Source organism: Tachypleus tridentatus, chromosome 12 (assembly GCF_004210375.1).
Source record: "Tachypleus tridentatus isolate NWPU-2018 chromosome 12, ASM421037v1, whole genome shotgun sequence".
NCBI lineage: Eukaryota > Metazoa > Arthropoda > Merostomata > Xiphosura > Limulidae > Tachypleus > Tachypleus tridentatus.
In genome coordinates this window covers 79110955-79124364 of record NC_134836.1, presented here as the reverse complement: position 1 = coordinate 79124364, position 13410 = coordinate 79110955, and positions in this window count along the sequence as shown.

Here is a 13410-nt window from a genome sequence, read left to right as displayed (position 1 = left end):
TTGTTTGACACTCTATCCAATATTTATCACATTTAATCTCATTGTTTGACACTCTATCCAATATTTATCACATTTAGTCTCACTGTTTGACACTCTCTATAATATTTATCACATTTAATCTCATTGTTTCGCACTCTCTCTAATATTTATCACATTTAATCTCATTGTTTGACACTCTATTTAAATATTTATCACTTTTAATCTCACTGTTTGACACTCTCTCAATATATATCACATTTAGTCTCATTGTTTGACACTTTCACCAATATTTATCACATTTAGTCTCATTGTTTGACACTTTCTTCAATATATATCACATATAGTCTCAATGTTTGACACTCTCCAATATTTATCACATTTAATCTCATTGTTTTACACTCTATCCAATATTTATCACATTTAGTCTCACTGTTTGACACTCTCTCAATATTTATCACATTTAATCTCATTGTTTGACACTCTATCAATATTTATCACATTTAATCTCATTGTTTGACACTCTATCAATATTTATCACATTTAATCTCACTGTTTGACACTCTCTCAATATTTATCACATTTAATCTCATTGTTTGACACTCTATCAATATTTATCACATTTAATCTCATTGTTTGACACTTTCTTCAATATTTATCACATTTAGTCTCAATGTTTGACACTCTCCAATATTTATCACATTTAGTCTCATTGTTTGACACTCTCAATATTTATCACATTTAATCTCATTGTTTGACACTCTATCAATATTTATCACATTTAATCTCATTGTTTGACACTCTATCAATATTTATCACATTTAATCTCATTGTTTGACACTCTATCAATATTTATCACATTTAATCTCATTGTTTGACACTCTATCAATATTTATCACATTTAGTCTCAATGTTTGACACTCTCAATATTTATCACATTTAATCTCATTGTTTGACACTCTTGACACTCTCCAATATTTATCACATTTAATCTCACTGTTTGACACTCTCTCAATATTTATCACATTTAATCTCATTGTTTGACACTCTATCAATATTTATCACATTTAATCTCTTTGTTTGACACTCTATCTAATATTTATCACATTTAATCTCATTGTTTGACACTCTCTCAATATTTATCACATTTAATCTCATTGTTTGACACTCTATCAATATTTATCACATTTAATCTCATTGTTTGACACTCTCTCAATATTTATCACATTTAATCTCATTGTTTGACACTCTATCAATATTTATCACATTTAATCTCATTGTTTGACACTCTATCAATATTTATCACATTTAGTCTCAATGTTTGACACTCTCAATATTTATCACATTTAATCTCATTGTTTGACACTCTATCAATATTTATCACATTTAATCTCATTGTTTGACACTCTATCAATATTTATCACATTTAATCTCATTGTTTGACACTCTCTCCAATATTTATCACATTTTATCTCATTGTTTGACACTCTCTTCAATATTTATCACATTTAATCTCATTGTTTGACACTCTATCAATATTTATCACATTTAGTCTCATTGTTTGACACTCTCTCAATATTTATCACATTTAATCTCATTGTTTGACACTCTATCAATATTTATCACATTTAATCTCATTGTTTGACACTCTATCAATATTTATCACATTTAATCTCATTGTTTGACACTCTATCACAATATTTATCACATTTAATCTCATTGTTTGACACTCTATCAATATTTATCACATTTAATCTCATTGTTTGACACTCTCTCAATATTTATCACATTTAATCTCATTGTTTGACACTCTATCAATATTTATCACATTTAGTCTCATTGTTTGACACTCTATCAATAATATTTATCACATTTAATCTCATTGTTTGACACTCTCTCTAATATTTATCACATTTAATCTCATTGTTTGACACTCTCTCAATATTTATCACATTTAGTCTCAATGTTTGACACTCTCAATATTTATCACATTTAATCTCATTGTTTGACACTCTATCAATATTTATCACATTTAGTCTCATTGTTTGACACTCTCTCAATATTTATCACATTTAGTCTCATTGTTTGACACTCTCTCAATATTTATCACATTTAATCTCATTGTTTGACACTCTATCAATATTTATCACATTTAATCTCATTGTTTGACACTCTCAATATTTATCACATTTAATCTCATTGTTTGACACTCTATCAATATTTATCACATTTAATCTCATTGTTTGACACTCTATCAATATTTATCACATTTTATCTCATTGTTTGACACTCACTCCAATATTTATCACATTTATCTCATTGTTTGACTTTCTCTATCAATATTTATCACATTTAATCTCATTGTTTGACACTCTATCAATATTTATCACATTTAGTCTCATTGTTTGACACTCTCTCAATATTTATCACATTTAGTCTCATTGTTTGACACTCTATCAATATTTATCACATTTAATCTCATTGTTTGACACTCTCTCCAATATTTATCACATTTAATCTCACTGTTTGACACTCTCTCAATATTTATCACATTTAGTCTCAATGTTTGACACTCTATCAATATTTATCACATTTAGTCTCATTGTTTGACACTCTATCAATATTTATCACATTTAATCTCATTGTTTGACACTCTCTTCAATATTTATCACATTTAATCTCATTGTTTGACACTCTCTCAATATTTATCACATTTAATCTCATTGTTTGACACTCTATCAATATTTATCACATTTAATCTCATTGTTTGACACTCTATCAATATTTATCACATTTAGTCTCATTGTTTGACACTCTTTCCAATATTTATCACATTTAATCTCATTGTTTGACACTCTCAATATTTATCACATTTAATCTCATTGTTTGACACTCTATCAATATTTATCACATTTAGTCTCATTGTTTGACACTCTCTCCAATATTTATCACATTTAATCTCATTGTTTGACACTCTATTCAATATTTATCACATTTAATCTCACTGTTTGACACTCTCTCTCAATATTTATCACATTTAATCTCATTGTTTGACACTCTATCAATATTTATCACATTTAATCTCATTGTTTGACACTCTATCAATATTTATCACATTTAATCTCATTGTTTGACACTCTATCAATATTTATCACATTTAATCTCATTGTTTGACACTCTATCAATATTTATCACATTTAGTCTCATTGTTTGACACTCTCTCAATATTTATCACATTTAATCTCATTGTTTGTTTGACACTCTCAATATTTATCACATTTAATCTCATTGTTTGACACTCTATCAATATTTATCACATTTAATCTCATTGTTTGACACTCTATCAATATTTATCACATTTAGTCTCACTGTTTGACACTCTCTCAATATTTATCACATTTAATCTCATTGTTTGACACTCTCTCAATATTTATCACATTTAATCTCATTGTTTGACACTCTCTCTCAATATTTATCACATTTAGTCTCATTGTTTGACACTCTCTCAATATTTATCACATTTAGTCTCATTGTTTGACACTCTATCAATATTTATCACATTTAGTCTCATTGTTTGACACTCTCTCAATATTTATCACATTTAGTCTCAATGTTTGACACTCTTCAATATTTATCACATTTAATCTCATTGTTTGACACTCTCTCAATATTTATCACATTTAATCTCATTGTTTGACACTCTATCAATATTTATCACATTTAATCTCATTGTTTGACACTCTATCAATATTTATCACATTTAGTCTCATTGTTTGACACTCTATCAATATTTATCACATTTAGTCTCACTGTTTGACACTCTCTATAATATTTATCACATTTAATCTCATTGTTTGACATTTATCACTCTCATTGTTTGACAATATTTATCACATTTAATCTCATTGTTTGACACTCTATTTAATATTTATCACATTTAATCTCACTGTTTGACACTCTCTCCAATATTTATCACATTTAGTCTCATTGTTTGACACTTTCTTCAATATTTATCACATTTAGTCTCATTGTTTGACACTCTCTTCAATATTTATCACATTTAGTCTCAATGTTTGACACTCTCTCAATATTTATCACATTTAATCTCATTGTTTGACACTCTATCAATATTTATCACATTTAGTCTCACTGTTTGACACTCTATCAATATTTATCACATTTAATCTCATTGTTTGACAATCTATTTAATATTTATCACATTTAATCTCATTGTTTGACACTCTCTCCAATATTTATCACATTTAGTCTCATTGTTTGACACTTTCTCCAATATTTATCACATTTAGTCTCATTGTTTGACACTTTCATCAATATATATCACATATAGTCTCAATGTTTGACACTCTCCAATATTTATCACATTTAGTCTCAATGTTTGACACTCTTTCCAATATTTATCACATTTAATCTCATTGTTTGACACTCTATCTAATATTTATCACATTTAATCTCATTGTTTGACACTCTATCAATATTTATCACATTTAGTCTCATTGTTTGACACTCTCAATATTTATCACATTTAATCTCATTGTTTGACACTCTATCAATATTTATCACATTTAGTCTCATTGTTTGACACTCAATATTTATCACATTTAATCTCATTGTTTCTCTATCAATATTTATCACATTTAATCTCATTGTTTGACACTCTATCAATATTTATCACATTTAATCTCACTGTTTGACACTCTCTCAATAATATTTATCACATTTAATCTCATTGTTTGACACTCTATCAATATTTATCACATTTAATCTCATTGTTTGACACTCTATCAATATTTATCACATTTAATCTCATTGTTTGACACTCTCTCAATATTTATCACATTTAATCTCATTGTTTGACACTCTATCAATATTTATCACATTTAGTCTCATTGTTTGACACTCTCTCAATATTTATCACATTTAGTCTCAATGTTTGACACTCTATCAATATTTATCACATTTAATCTCATTGTTTGACACTCTATCAATATTTATCACATTTAGTCTCAATGTTTGACACTCTCTCAATATTTATCACATTTAATCTCATTGTTTGACACTCTATCAATATTTATCACATTTAATCTCATTGTTTGACACTCTATCAATATTTATCACATTTAATCTCATTGTTTGACACTCTCTCCAATATTTATCACATTTAATCTCATTGTTTGACACTCTCTTTAATATTTATCACATTTAATCTCATTGTTTGACACTCTATCAATATTTATCACATTTAGTCTCACTGTTTGACACTCTCTCAATATTTATCACATTTAATCTCATTGTTTGACACTCTATCAATATTTATCACATTTAATCTCATTGTTTGACACTCTATCAATATTTATCACATTTAATCTCATTGTTTGACACTCTATCAATATTTATCACATTTAATCTCATTGTTTGACACTCTATCAATATTTATCACATTTAGTCTCACTGTTTGACACTCTCTCAATATTTATCACATTTAATCTCATTGTTTGACACTCTATCAATATTTATCACATTTGTTTGTCTCACTGTTTGACACTCTTTGACATCAATATTTATCACATTTAATCTCATTGTTTGACACTCTCTCTAATATTTATCACATTTAATCTCATTGTTTGACACTCTCTCAATATTTATCACATTTAGTCTCATTGTTTGACACTCTCTCAATATTTATCACATTTAATCTCATTGTTTGACACTCTATCAATATTTATCACATTTAGTCTCATTGTTTGACACTCTCTCCAATATTTATCACATTTAGTCTCATTGTTTGACACTCTCCAATATTTATCACATTTAATCTCATTGTTTGACACTCTATCAATATTTATCACATTTAGTCTCAATGTTTGACACTCTCTCAATATTTATCACATTTAATCTCATTGTTTGACACTCTATCCAATATTTATCACATTTAATCTCATTGTTTGACACTCTATCAATATTTATCACATTTAATCTCATTGTTTGATCTCATTGTTTGACTTTCTCTTTCAATATTTATCACATTTAATCTCACTGTTTGACACTCTATCAATATTTATCACATTTAATCTCATTGTTTGACACTCTCTCAATATTTATCACATTTAGTCTCATTGTTTGACACTCTATCCAATATTTATCACATTTAATCTCATTGTTTGACACTCTCTCAATATTTATCACATTTAATCTCATTGTTTGACACTCTCTCCAATATTTATCACATTTAATCTCAATGTTTGACACTCTCTCAATATTTATCACATTTAGTCTCATTGTTTGACACTCTATCCAATATTTATCACATTTAGTCTCATTGTTTGACACTCTTCAATATTTATCACATTTAATCTCATTGTTTGACACTCTCAATATTTATCACATTTAATCTCATTGTTTGACACTCTATCAATATTTATCACATTTAATCTCATTGTTTGACACTCTATCAATATTTATCACATTTAGTCTCATTGTTTGACACTCTTTCCAATATTTATCACATTTAATCTCAATGTTTGACACTCTCAATATTTATCACATTTAATCTCCTTGTTTGACACTCTATCAATATTTATCACATTTAGTCTCATTGTTTGACACAATATTTATCTCTCAATATTTATCACATTTAATCTCATTGTTTGACACTCTATTCAATATTTATCACATTTAATCTCATTGTTTGACACTCTCTCAATATTTATCACATTTAATCTCATTGTTTGACACTCTATCAATATTTATCACATTTAATCTCATTGTTTGATCAATATTTATCATTTGTCTTGACACTCTATCAATATTTATCACATTTTGTTTGACACTCTCATTGTTTGACTCTCTATCAATATTTATCACATTTAATCTCATTGTTTGACACTCTCAATATTTATCACATTTAGTCTCATTGTTTGACACTCTCTCAATATTTATCACATTTAGTCTCAATGTTTGACACTCTCTCCAATATTTATCACATTTAATCTCATTGTTTGACACTCTATCAATATTTATCACATTTAATCTCATTGTTTGACACTCTATCAATATTTATCACATTTAATCTCATTGTTTGACACTCTATCAATATTTATCACATTTAATCTCATTGTTTGACACTCTCTTCAATATTTATCACATTTAATCTCATTGTTTGACACTCTATCAATATTTATCACATTTAGTCTCATTGTTTGACACTCTCTCAATATTTATCACATTTAGTCTCATTGTTTGACACTCTCAATATTTATCACATTTAATCTCATTGTTTGACACTCTATCAATATTTATCACATTTAATCTCATTGTTTGACACTCTATCAATATTTATCACATTTAGTCTCAATGTTTGACACTCTCTCAATATTTATCACATTTAATCTCATTGTTTGACACTCTCTTTAATATTTATCACATTTAATCTCATTGTTTGACACTCTATCAATATTTATCACATTTAATCTCATTGTTTGACACTCTATCCAATATTTATCACATTTAAGTCTCATTGTTTGACACTCTCTCAATATTTATCACATTTAATCTCATTGTTTGACACTCTCTTCAATATTTATCACATTTAATCTCATTGTTTGACACTCTCTCCAATATTTATCACATTTAATCTCACTGTTTGACACTCTCTCCAATATTTATCACATTTAATCTCATTGTTTGACACTTTCTTCAATATATATCACATTTAGTCTCATTGTTTGACACTCTCTCAATATTTATCACATTTAGTCTCATTGTTTGACACTCTATCAATATTTATCACATTTTAGTCTCATTGTTTGACACTCTCTCCAATATTTATCACATTTAATCTCATTGTTTGACACACTCAATATTTAATATTTATCACATTTAATCTCATTGTTTGACACTCTATCCAATATTTATCACATTTAATCTCATTGTTTGACACTCTCTCAATATTTATCACATTTAATCTCATTGTTTGACACTCTATTCAATATTTATCACATTTAATCTCACTGTTTGACACTCTCTCAATATTTATCACATTTAATCTCATTGTTTGACATTGTTTGACACTCTATCAATATTTATCACATTTAATCTCATTGTTTGACACTCTATTCAATATTTATCACATTTAATCTCATTGTTTGACACTCTATCAATATTTATCACATTTAGTCTCATTGTTTGACACTCTATCAATATTTATCACATTTAGTCTCATGTTTGACACTCTCTCAATATTTATCACATTTAATCTCATTGTTTGACACTCTCCAATATTTATCACATTTAATCTCATTGTTTGACACTCTATCCAATATTTATCACATTTAATCTCATTGTTTGACACTCTATCAATATTTATCACATTTAATCTCACTGTTTGACACTCTATCAATATTTATCACATTTAGTCTCATTGTTTGACACTCTATCAATATTTATCACATTTAGTCTCATTGTTTGACACTCTCTCCAATATTTATCACATTTAATCTCATTGTTTGACACTCTATCAATATTTATCACATTTAGTCTCATTGTTTGACACTCTCTCAATATTTATCACATTTAATCTCATTGTTTGACACTCTATTCAATATTTATCACATTTAATCTCACTGTTTGACACTCTCTCCAATATTTATCACATTTAATCTCATTGTTTGACACTCTATCAATATTTATCACATTTAATCTCATTGTTTGACACTCTATCAATATTTATCACATTTAATCTCATTGTTTGACACTCTCTCCAATATTTATCACATTTAGTCTCATTGTTTGACACTCTATCAATATTTATCACATTTAATCTCATTGTTTGACACTCTCTCCAATATTTATCACATTTAGTCTCATTGTTTGACACTCTCTCAATATTTATCACATTTAATCTCATTGTTTGACACTCTATCAATATTTATCACATTTAATCTCATTGTTTGACACTCTCTCAATATTTATCACATTTAATCTCATTGTTTGACACTCTATCAATATTTATCACATTTAATCTCATTGTTTGACACTCTATCAATATTTATCACATTTAATCTCATTGTTTGACACTCTCTCCAATATTTATCACATTTAATCTCATTGTTTGACACTCTATCAATATTTATCACATTTAGTCTCATTGTTTGACACTCTATCAATATTTATCACATTTAGTCTCATTGTTTGACACTCTCTCCAATATTTATCACATTTAATCTCATTGTTTGACACACTCTTTCAATATTTATCACATTTAATCTCATTGTTTGACACTCTATCAATATTTATCACATTTAATCTCATTGTTTGACACTCTCTATCAATATTTATCACATTTAGTCTCACTGTTTGACACTCTCTCAATATTTATCACATTTAATCTCATTGTTTGACACTCTACCAATATTTATCACATTTAGTCTCATTGTTTGACACTCTCTTCAATATTTATCACATTTAGTCTCATTGTTTGACACTCTCTCAATATTTATCACATTTAATCTCATTGTTTGACACTCTATCAATATTTATCACATTTAGTCTCATTGTTTGACACTCTCTCCAATATTTATCACATTTAATCTCATTGTTTGACACTCTCTCAATATTTATCACATTTAATCTCAATCAATATTTATCATTTAATCTCATTGTTTGACACTCTCTCCAATATTTATCACATTTAATCTCATTGTTTGACACTCTATCAATATTTATCACATTTAATCTCATTGTTTGACACTCTATCAATATTTATCACATTTAATCTCATTGTTTGACACTCTATCAATATTTATCACATTTAGTCTCACTGTTTGACACTCTCCAATATTTATCACATTTAGTCTCATTGTTTGACACTCTTTCCAATATTTATCACATTTAATCTCATTGTTTGACACTCTATCAATATTTATCACATTTAATCTCATTGTTTGACATCTCATTGTTTGACACTCTATCAATATTTATCACATTTAGTCTCACTGTTTGACACTCTCTCAATATTTATCACATTTAATCTCATTGTTTGACACTCTATCAATATTTATCACATTTAGTCTCACTGTTTGACACTCTCTATAATATTTATCACATTTAATCTCATTGTTTGACACTCTCTCAATATTTATCACATTTAATCTCATTGTTTGACACTCTATCAATATTTATCACATTTAATCTCATTGTTTGACACTCTATCAATATTTATCACATTTAATCTCATTGTTTGACACTCTATCAATATTTATCACATTTAATCTCATTGTTTGACACTCTATCAATATTTATCACATTTAGTGTCAATATTTGACACTCTCTCTAATATTTATCACATTTAGTCTCAATATTTGACACTCTCTCTAATATTTATCACATTTAGTCTCAATGGTTGACACTCTATCCGATATTTATCACATTTAGTCTCACTGTTTGACACTGTAATATTTATCACATTTAATCTCACTGTTTGACACTGTATCCAATATTTATCACATTTAATCTCATTGTTTGACAAAAAAAAGTGACATGTATATGAAGTCCTATTTTATTTACTCCGTGTTTAAACATAAGTTTATTATTACGAAATTAAACATTCACTCGGTGACCCGGTGTGACGAGGTGGTTAAGGCGCTTGAGTCGGAATCAGAAGGTCGCGGGTTCAAGTTCCCGTCACACCAAACATGCTCGTCCTTTCAGCCGTGGGGGCATTATAATGTACGGTCAATCCCACTATTCGTTGGTAAAAGAGTAGCCCAAGAATTGTTGGTGGGTGGTGATAACTAACTGCCTTCCCTCTGTTCTTACAGTACTAAAATAGAAACGGCTAGCGCAGAAAGCCCTGGTGTAGCCTTGTACAAAATTCAAAAACTCAGCAGCAGGTTTAGTGTTAATAATTCTAAGACAAAGATTTCTGCGAATGCGTTGAACATAGAGCAGCTAGCAAAAAAAACAAAAACAACAACTCAAAGGATTCTTGTTTAATAATACGATAATATATGTATAAAAATTAATATTTTACTTTTGTTAGGGATATTTTCTTGTAGCAACGCTATAATATAGAATGAGATCTGTTCCTATAACAACAGTTTATTACATATTTTGGCCCCTGACATCCACCGTAATGGCCATTCACAGATAACGTTAATGTCACTGAATGTATTTTCTAACAGTTATTTACATATGCTTTTTTTATTGGTAATGACATCTTGCTCTGGTATATTGAAGATGGCAACTCTGATAAAATCAGCGCCCTATTCTGTGATACTGATAAATACCAAATATATTCTTTTTTTGTACATGATTTCAATACCCACGCTATACTCTTTGACATTACCCATAATCCCTTAAATTATACTTATCAGCTAGTAGCTTGGGAGAATTTCGCATAATATAAGATTCAAGAAACATTTCCTACCTTTGTAATTTAATAGTTTAAGGGAAGAGTTCTTATAGTTACAAGGGTATATTGGGAATTTTATACATTTGTTGACGAGACGTATACTTACCTAGGAAATAACCAGTTTCTATAACCAAATCATATTATTTGGTATCAATAAAGTTGAAGAAATTCCGAGAAAATTAAAGCGACATATTTGCTATTGCGAAAGAATCAGAAAATAAAATCTTAAGAAAATTAATTGTATTGCTTTGAAGTGATTATAACCTCTTGAAAAATTATAGTTAAAATGTTTAATCTATTTTGTTTCTTCCTCTTATATTGTTAGTTTTTTTGCTAAATTTTATCGAAAACTAAGTTTACATGATTAAAGTGGTATTAAATAATACAAAGTAACATTGTTTGTACTTTTCACAAAGTGTTGTTCATATCCAACCTTTTTCGTTTCAACTAGGTTCAATTTACGGATTTTGAGAATGCAGCATACGCAGTGTTTATCGTGTTACTAACAAGAGTTATCCTTAGTTTAAACATGGATTTGCTCATCCCAATCTCAAAAGGTTGGTTCTTCTAATGCTCATCTCATACAAGAACCTGTAATGCTGTGTTAATTAATGTTTCTTTCTTTACTAACCAGTCGTTAGACTGAACTTAGGTATACAGACACGTCGGAACTATTACTTGATTTTCGTTCTTCTGTTATTAAAGTTAATTGTTAATGGTTGAGATGCTAAATTACCTGCCTCCTTCAACACACTCCTAAAGTTACTGTAGATGACAGAGACCTCTGTATCCTGATATTATAAGTATAATTCTCAGAATGGATGACTCATGTCTTTATATTATTTTTAGCCTTTTTTTATTCTTTTCATCTATTCCATAAATTGTTGCTATTGGCTATATGTATTGCTACAAGTGCGTGAAGACTTAAGTGTATTCGTGTTTTATATATTGTTAAAACTTGGAATTTTATGTATTTTGAAACTACGAGTTTCATTTTTCTTTGCAATTAGTTACTTCAAATTCTACTAGTTGTAATATTGATAATGCTCTAGGAATAAAGTTTTAACAGTTTTTTTTAACTATGGAAAATATTTTGCTTTCTTAATTTAATATATGGATTTAAAACTAACCCGTTTTTAAAAAGCTAAACCGATGTCAGTTGACATTGTTGAATTACAATAAAAATATCTTGATAACAAGGGGTATGTAACCGATGATTCGATACATTTCACTCAGTAGAATTAGTTTCCTGTTGTACTAATTTGAGATCACGTACTTCTACTACGTTAAAACTAATTAAATAAATCCTGTGTAGTTTATTTATTTTGAACCAGAAATCCTTGTTCATTACTTGTATATTTTTATTGTTGTCATCAGGGGCGTAATGATAAATAAAGAAGTGCCGGAACGCGAAATCTACTGCATAAAAGTGTAAGGATGGATTCGTTCAATTGTTTGTTTATGAGCAAAGCCATAAAGGTCTAGATGCCGTGGCCATCATGGGAATCGAACCGCGAAATTTAGCGTTATAAATCCGTCAACTTACCGCTGCCCCACCGGGGGATGACTCATTTGAAATAGTTATGGCGTTCTATCTTAGGGGAAGGTACAGTGTGTCCACGCACCCCATCCCCTACTGCATCTCTGGCTGTATTTGGTTTTTTGATTATTTTCTTCATATGTAGTTTCCCTGGAGTTTTAATCTCTCCTAAAATCTAAACATTAAATTTGGATTTTAATCTTTCATACGCTTTTCCCAAAATATATATATTTCTTATTATCCAGTTTGGTGATTTTAACACCACATCCATTCGTTTCTTGAATAACCCTCGACACTTTAGCCTCTTATATTTCTCTTATTTTTGTATGTATATATATATATACCGTACTTTATTACTTTGTGTTCTGATGGGTCAGTAGTAAGATTATGAACTTATGATGTCGAAGTCAAGGTTGAATTCGTCACTGTGGGCAGAACTCAGATTGCTCAGTGTGTAGCTTTGCAC